Source organism: Pithys albifrons, chromosome 2 (genome assembly GCF_047495875.1).
Source record: "Pithys albifrons albifrons isolate INPA30051 chromosome 2, PitAlb_v1, whole genome shotgun sequence".
In the NCBI taxonomy this organism is placed as follows: domain Eukaryota; kingdom Metazoa; phylum Chordata; class Aves; order Passeriformes; family Thamnophilidae; genus Pithys; species Pithys albifrons.
Window position 1 is genome coordinate 89,980,166 of NC_092459.1, and position 9,304 is coordinate 89,989,469.

Sequence of the window (9,304 nt, forward strand, 5' to 3'; positions counted from 1 at the left end):
GATTAACACCTCCATAAGTAACAAAAGATGCATTCTCTGAGTAAGAAGCTGCATAAGGTAACGGCTCATGCCATTTGGCATATTTCAATCTAGCTCAGGAGGACAGAGTGTAAAGGGTGAGGCTAGCAAATAGAAAAGATTATCCAGCTTTCCATCCTGAAGACAACTCTTACAACCTATCAATTCATCCAGTAGATTTCACATGAAATTATTAAGAAATGCTTTAAAAATCACAGATCTACTTAAGAAAGTAGTACTTGAATTAAGATCACAACTCAGTGATGTTGATGGAGTTTTGCCCTTTGGTAAAGGGCTGAATTTGAAGCTTTCTGAAATCCTTTCCTAAATAAATATTTTAATGAATAAGGGCATCTCTTCAATCCACTTCTGCCTAGAGGGATCCTCCTTAGACACAGGTGCAGTTCAATTTCCCTGTTCACAGTGCAGTTCAGCCAACTGATCATGCTCCTGTTTTTGGGCATTCCTTTGTCTTCATTTTATATGTGCAGGTGGATTCAGACCACTGGCTTTACATACACCACCAGCTGGCAACAGCTTTTGGCTATGGTTGACCTGGGTTAAGTTAGAATTGATGACCAAGAAGTAAAAGTTGATGTTACCAAAGCCTGAGGTTATTTGTTGCCCTTTAGGGGTTACTGGTTCTAAAGCAACAGCAATTAGGTTTGTGTGGTGCAGTAAACAAAAATAGAAAGTGTGTTCATATGGATAATATAAAGATTAAAGCTCTTGCACTCTCAGCTGCACACTGAATAGCCTGCATTTTTATATGCTTTTAAGTAGGAGAGCTGCGTAACATGACCCTCCAGTTGAAAGGATACAGAATCTATACTCCCATCTGGATTATTACATTCAATTTAGGCCACATGAACTCCTGTGCTGAAGGTGTACATCTAAGAAAATGGTTGTGAATTGAGCGTGACTTCCATAAAAGAGCAAGTTGCACCTATTCGTTCTTGAAAACCATCTGCTTTTAGTTAAAATCACAATTGCCTTGCCAGCCAGGCATGGGGGCCCCATCTTCTTTTCTGTATCACCCCACATTCACATGCTTAATATACTAGTAATTTTATTATGGAGCTGTGGTCAAGACTCTGTGGCTAAGGTTGCAACCAGGTTCTTTTATAAGCTCTGTTTTTTGTCTGCCCCACTAGAGCTTTCACTAGGAAAATTGACTTGAAAATTGGCAACATTCACTCTGCACTTCATATCCATATATTTACATTCTCAGGCATGTTTAATTGTCATGCTCCCTGCTTTACTACTCTTTCAACTTCAATGTTAATTATTTGGCTCCACTTAAAATTAAGCCTTTCTTGGTGTCTTTTAATTATAATCAAGCCCCAGGCAGCTGGGTTACTACAACCTCTGCGTATAACACCATTCTCGGTTGTGGCCCTCAGTTGCCTTGTTATGGTTATTTGTAGACTGGAAGCTCTTTGACTTTTTTGTTGAATTTGTTTGAGTATGTTGAGGGTCCTGGTCTACAACTCAACCTGTTTTTCTATTACTGCAGTAAAAATAAGTGGTAATAAACATCCAAACAATTTATAGATGCAACCTGGCTCCAGCTGAAGCTGATGGCAGAATTTCCACCAACATCAATAGCAATGGTGCAGCTGTGGCTCTCCTTTTGTAAATGATCACGAATGCTAACTCGCACTACTATCTAAGCTAAACAACTGAAGTTCCCCAAGCCTTAATTCCTTACCATTTTAAAAATCAAAATTGCCATTTTTGGCAAGATGCTGAAAGCCTGCACACTTGAGTGCAGGGACTATACATGTATCAGTGTTGACACTTATAATTGGCGAAGTTTGTTTTGGAAATTATACTGAATTTGAAGAAGTGTAACTCAAGTGTAACTTTGTTTTCTGTTTTAATTTGCTCATCACTTTTAAAATGAAAATCCAGTCTTGCTCACAGGAGCTAAGTAGTAGTGGAGGATTTGCAAACAGTCAGTTGACTTTGGCACCATAGCCTGTGTTCCAAAGTGAATAAAGTTTAAAGCAGGGTGGTCAAGCCTCAATTTAAAATTGAATACCTGTTGTTCTAGAGGAGGAGGACATATTTCCTATTGAATATAGAACCATTTCATGCAATTTCTGCATAACTGTTTCTGACTATATATAGGAAAACTGTCAAGAATCCTATATCCAAAAGTGACTTAACAGAATCCAGACCTCTAAATGATTGACATTTTCACACTCAGCTTCCCTGGTGTATGATTCTTTATTTAAATTGAACCGGGATCTTCTAAGTTCTCTACCTCTTTTTTTTTTGTTTTGTTTTCAAAGTTTTGCCTAGATTCTATAAATACTCAGTAGTAAGAGATGTTTAAAGCTGATGGAAGAGCTGAAATTATCTGCAAGAACAAGTCCTTTGATATTTTCAAGGCTTTGGTGAAGGTAAAAAATTTATAAACTAAGGAAGAAAGAAGTCTGCTGCTAGAAGAGAGAGAACCTATTAAAAATAGGGCTAAGAGAGTGATGGGCAGGATGGTAAGGAGAGATAAGTCTAAAAGGAATTATGTGGTGCAGAATGGGAGATGTTTCTGACAAAGGCAGAATGGGTAGGCATGAATATTCCTGAGAATGTTAGTTAGTCTCTAATACCTTATTTAAAAAAAACAATCTTTTTAAAAACCATGTAGATTTTTAGCCTTTTCCACTGAAGTATTTTATATATTTGTTATTTCTTTTGTGCAAATTTCTCAGACTTGCAATGCATCACATTACTCTTAATGTAAAGTGCACTATCCTTGCCTCTGAAGTCTAAGTTCACATGCATATGGGGAAAGCTTTTCCCTTTTTCTAATAGAAAGAATATAGTTATACTATATGATAAAGATGTTCTGTCTGAGAAGTCTTTGCAAAGTTGATCATCTCAAAAATATAGCACTTAATCAGCTGGTAATACCAGTCCAAAGCAGGACCTATGTTAAGGATTTTTGGTATTATGTCTGTTCAGACAAACCAATTGCAGACTTGAGAATGCTTCTAGCTCTAAACAGGTCATGGGGCTGGTAGTGATGCCACAACAATCTACACACTTGCTAGAGAAATCTAGGGAGAGCTTGGGCTGTAGTTGTAGCTGGATGCTTTCAGGAATCTCTCTTGAACAACGAGGACTTGGAGGAGAAATTAGCTATTCCTTCTTAGATCAGTACAACTAAATGGCAAAACTCTCTAGAAATGCCTTTTTTCAGTCATGGTATAGTTTGCTCCCTGATATAAGAACTAATAATTTATTACTATTGCTTGAGCTGATGCATATCCTATCAAATTGTGCTTTGTTTTATTGAATATGGGAAGTCTTAACATGTTCTTTGACAGCAAAACTCTCTGCAAACCAAGAATCTGGGATATCTTTATTGCATACCTACCACAGAGCATTGGCACTAGTCGATACTCTGCAGAGGTTTGATAGACAAATCTCTTTAAAGATCAGGCTTTTTAGGAGGCTGCCTTGTTGGTTTATTTCTGTGTTTTGCAGTTGTAAACTTAGTGGTGCATACATTAAAATTCATGTAACTTAGTACGATGTTGTTTACTAACGTCATGCAATATATATCAGTTTTAAAAAAAATCACTCACATTATGTTTAAATGCTAATAAAATGAAATCCCTTAGCAGTCAAAGGAATTAGTCCATATATGAGTGAAATACCAAGGCAGGTCTTGTTATTTTTATGAAACTCTGAATAATATAAGTATCCAATTGATAAAATTTTATTAAAGCTGACAGCCCTTAAGTGATCTAAGTGGTAAATATTGAAATGAAGTTTCAACAACACTGCAGTACCAAGGGAGGCCTAAGGCAGTAATAAGGATTAAATAATGATTTAATGTTGTTCCTTGGGGGTAGGGATTGTTGTTTTAATGGAGAGCAAAAGCTCACTTCCTTCTAAATAATTAAACTGTGATTTGAGAAATTGATCTAAGGTAGTTGTAGTGGTTTGTTAAGTCCGAAAGAGATAAATGAAGGTAAAGTGTCCTGGGGCAAGGGGAAGTCAGGGGAGAGTAGTGAAGAGATAGTTTTGCAGGATAGATTCATGACAAGTGTCCCTCGGGAAGGGGGAAGCTGGCAATGAGCATATTTTATCTTTTATTTGTAATGTAAACAGACTTGTGCTGCCTGAGGCTGGGCAATAGCTAATGAGCAGGGGGTTTCTGTGGGGTGCAGATTTTATTAGCACAGCTTATAAAAAACAGAGCTAAATTAAAAATGCGGTGTCTTCTAGATAATCTGATAATAGGTGATGCTACAGGGAGCACCTCCACCTAAGCAGAGCGAGTGTATTAGCATATGCATGTAAAATTGCCAAACAATTTGTTCAGCAGTTTCTGTGAGCTGAATGGCTTTCCCATCTTTACAGCAAAAGGCGGATTTCACATAATAGGGCTGAGTATTTTGGGCTGTTTTAGAAATGCAGGAGTGAAGGAATTTCATAATGTGTTTCAAATCTGTCATTTGTGTATAACCAGTGGGAGACTTGGCCAGAGAACTTCTCATTGTATATGCCTCTTGGGTCATTGTTACAAATGAGATGACAGCTAGGATGGCGGCAGAGATGGGATATAAGTGGAAAAAGGGAAAGAGAAAACTCCCTAATTAGATAATTGCTTAAGGTAATTTCCTTGGGGTTAACATGATACACAATCTTGAATAGTTCTAGACAACTGACACAGAGCTTCCAAAATTGTGGTGGATGTTTTCCAGCTAAACACCCCTCTCAGTCTGTATTCACGTAACACTCTTTAGAAACACAATTAAATTGAGTTAGCATCCTAGAAAACATTAAAATTCCCTCTACTTACTGGAAAAGACTGGCTCTGGGTTCAAGCCATGTCTTCAGGTGTAGATACAGTTAGGCAGGGTGCATGTTGTTGGTTCTGAATTGTGTTGTATTTGGGCACATAAAAGGAGGATTAAGTTGAAGCATCAAGAGCCCCTGAAAACACACGTCACTGTGAAACAAAGTCTTGTGACTTCCACTGCCAATTCCTCCATTTTTCTCAGCACTCAAGGCAAAGCTCAGAAAGCAAACTGAATATGGAGCATGAATGGTAAAAGTTTTATAGAACTTCAGTTTTAAGATATGTATAGTTGTCATCAATAATAGAAAGGATATTCCAAAAACTTGTGACTATCAGGACTTTTGGGACTTACCAAGTAAGGCCCACTGAAACAGGAAGAATTAACAGAAATGTCCATGCATATCTCACTCCAGACTGTAAGACCTGGGGCCAGTAGTGTTGGAGCTAATGCTGCACAGTCAGAAATATGTCTTTGACCCACCTGCTACTCTCTGAGCAATAAAATGAAGAAATGGAATTGAAGTCAAACCATGCAAGCAGATAAGTGTGTGTAAAACAATTCTTTTTTCCCAAGCAGGTTGTTTTATTTTGTATACGTTACTGAAAACTTCAGGACCACCTGGTATAAAATCAGCCTCATCATTCCCAGCTCCTCAGGCTAAGAGAGACAAGGTGTTGTACCCTGATCAAAGAACCACTGTTGTTATTTACTGATGGCTTTCCATAAGTGCTAGGTAGGTTGCAAGTTCTTGTCTACATAATTCCTTAGAGTGCATCCCTTGATGCACTAAAGGGGGCACTCCAGCTGTCTGGGTTTGGGTGTTCACCAATTGTTCAGTCTGATGACTGGAATCCATCAAGTATCTGTACTCATCTTCTGCCAGAAAGAATGAAAAATATATGGGATATTATGTCTTTTTATATTAATTTGTCAGATTGGATTTGGTTTTGCACGTTTATGTGTTGATTTTTATTTCTATTGGAGAACACAAGGCAGAAGAAATGTCTTACACTTGAAGCCAGAAGATGGTAGAGCTAAGCCTCAGGAAATAGGTTTATCTTTCCCATGGGATTTCATTCCATGGGTTCAACTCATCACTGAGAAGACTTCTGTCTCCTGAAGAGGCAAACTCTGCTTTATGGAGTCCTCCACTGTATGAGAGAAGGCATACACACCTGAGATTTTTAGGAAGTCCTTTAAGGAGATGAACTGGGAATCCTGAACATGATTCAAGTTCTGTGGAAAGCCAGAGTAGGGAGCTGAGACAGGGTTGGCATGCCTGGGGAAACCCGCGTTACTGAGGAGGTGTTATCACAGCATCACTGAGGTTGGAAGGCACCACTGGAGAATGTCTAGTCCAGTCTCCCCACTCAGAGAAGTGACACTTCAGGACCATATGTTCTAGTACTTGGCATCAGCTGGAGTTTCCAAGTCTGAGTACTCCCTGTGTAGGTATCTAGTCCATACTTAAGGGAAGGATGGTGTAGTTAAATGAAATTCGTCACCTGCCAGGATAGACTAACAGGGTAGTGATAAAAGCATTTCTTCTTTGTTATTACATTTCCCTAATATGTGAAATACCAAAGTATTTCTAAGACACAGAATGAACCAAAATCAAATACTTTAAAATAGCTTCCTCTACCCCCCATATGTACTTCTGTGACCAGATATTCACCTATGAGCTTATGCTAGTTAGTGGGACTGTCAATAGTTATGAATGACAATATTGGTTGAATAACTAGGACACTGTAACTTGCTGTCATATAAGTTTCTATTGCCAGTTCAACTGATTTTGAACAGGAAAAATTAGTCAAAATGAATAAGTGAAGCATTTTGCAATTAAAAAATTACTTTCTGATCCTCTAGAGATCCAAGACATCCATCTGTTTCAGTTGACCTGAACTCTGCTGTGGATCAATTTGGAAGTGTGCCCAAGGTGAGGCACAAGATATCTTCTCTATGAAGACCAATATTTTACATTTGATCTTCTGTAAGAGTACAATTCAAATTCTTGGACATCAGAAAATGGTATTTTATAATGTTTATTCAAGGCAGAGTATTGTTCTGTTTTAGATTATCAGCTGGTGCACATCATTGACAGAAACACAGATTTCAGCTGATTATTTGCTTACCAGGTGCCCATAGGCAGTGCCATTCCTCCTTTGCCCTGTGCTTCCTGAAGAGCTACCATGCCAATCACACCTTTCTAGGCTTCCATTTGCCATGTCTGCAAAAGTACTAAGAGCAGTGCCTTTCTTACTAGTTATTTAATCTGACTACTTTGTTTAGATGATCACCTCTTCAGTGCAACAAGTGTCCTGTTCTCTGCATCTGAAAAGGAGCCAAACTAAGAGCTTGAAGGTGAATGTGAAGAGCTTTGTCACTGTTGGCTTAAAACACATTTGCCATGGTCGGAATTCTTACAACACCTTTTTTGTGGCAAACATTGCTATATTTTGACTTAAATACAGCAAAATCTTCAACATGATGAAATGGCAAAAAATGTCACAGTTCATCATGCTACAAAGTATAAACAACCATCAAACAGGTGAAAAATACATTAAAGAAGAATAAAACTTCAAACAGGTTTTAAGTAGTTCACTTTTATGTTTTAATAGCTCTTTAGGAGCCTGTAAATAGAAAGTCAATTGGATTTCAGACTTGTTTCCATAGTTATATTACACAGGGGGAGTATTCAATAAAACAAATCTTTTATTTAGTTCCTGACAGGTAATTAAAATGTACCTCCAAATTTTCTTGTCTGTTACGGTAGGAACTAATATCAAAGATTTCTAGAGTTTACAAGTATTCACAATTATATTGCAACTTAATTTTATCTTTTGAGCTGAAAACCTGGTGCTAACTGGAAGTCTTTAGTTAGTGGAAAGTTTGAATCCTGTTTGGCATTCTAAGCCTGACATTTCTTTTTTGCTACAAAAATTTGCTTTCAGCTTCAAAGATCCTGAGTCGCCTTTACACATTTTTCAAAGTAACAAATCATGGGCAAAGTCAAATATGTAGAAAAACAGCAACTAGAAGCAGAACAAATTTAGAAAAAGGGAAAATAAAAATATACTGTATTAACATTCTTGAAAATATTTGGGGTGTGGGAGAAGGTGCTCATGAGGGTTAAAGTAGTACGAAAGTACTTTAATTCTTAGTTGCCAATGAAATTTTTTTGTTTCAAGTGTCTGAGATTTTTCTAGGTACTACTCCACAAAGGACCATTCAGTGCTGCAGTGTCTTTACTACATATATTTTTGGAAGCTATAGAACACAGCACCTGTGAATGTCAAAAAAATCATAGAGAGACTTCTCTTTACTGCTGACATGTTACCTGAATCAGTCTGGCTAAATCAGAAACTTTCAGTCTTTGTGTGTTTTTACAGGATTGTATATGGTGGCACCATGGGATTGGATTTCACAGCTGGGGATCATATAAATAATGAGCTGCCTTTTACCAGCCTTCCTTTTTTTTCTTTTTCCTTTTTTTTGGTATATCATTGTAGTCTCTTGCCCTTACAATGTTTTAGTGCCCGCTATAGGGTATGGTGTATGGCCAGTAGATCTACAAGGAATAAAAATAATTTGTCAAAAGGCCTAAATTACTTACTTTTACAGGAAACTACCTCTGTGCTATTCCATGGGTATCTCCCAGACACCTTGAGGGCAGTTGCTTTAAGAAGGGCTTTATCAATTAAACTGCTTAAGAACTAATCTGATAACAAGAACTAAGCTAATAACAAAGATTGGCCATAACTTTGCACGTGGTAACTTTCTGATGTATTTCTGACACCTGCCTTGTTGTTTTGACTACAATTGCCTGACTGCATGAAAAACCAACTGCCTTGCTCTTAGTGAACGCTAAAGTTTATCTAAGCCTATTGTAATTTCAATTTGATCAGGCATACTTAAGGAAACATATAATTTTTCAGGTGTGTTGAGTGGACCTTCCTGTTAGCAGCAATTGTGTAAGCCCATGCTATATTTTGAAGTTCTGGACCAACTCACTATTATTGGGGGATTTTTGAGGAACACAGAGGGGGAAGGCTGGGGGTACTGGGGCTGCAAGAGGTACCACTGGATAAAACAGAGTTGGGAGCATTCCCAACCCGATATGGGAATACCGTATGAAGAAACTATTGCCTTCCAGATGGCCATGTCTAAACAGAGGCAGCAGTGTCCAAAGGGAAGGATATCAGCTTCTCAAGGATTTCCAGCTTGGGTTGTTGACTGTTGCAGGTCTGTTGAGTAACGTGACTAGTTGTAGCCATTACTTTATACACAAATGAATCTCTGTCGCTTGCTAAGGCTTGACATTAGGCAATAGGCTTATGTTTTATGAGTATTAAAATATCATAGCTTTAGTACTAACTCATACAATTTCTGGTATAACTCCCCCACCCTCACTTGTTCTTTCATGTTAGAGTTAGAAGAATGGTTACAATCTTTATTGTCCTTTAAAA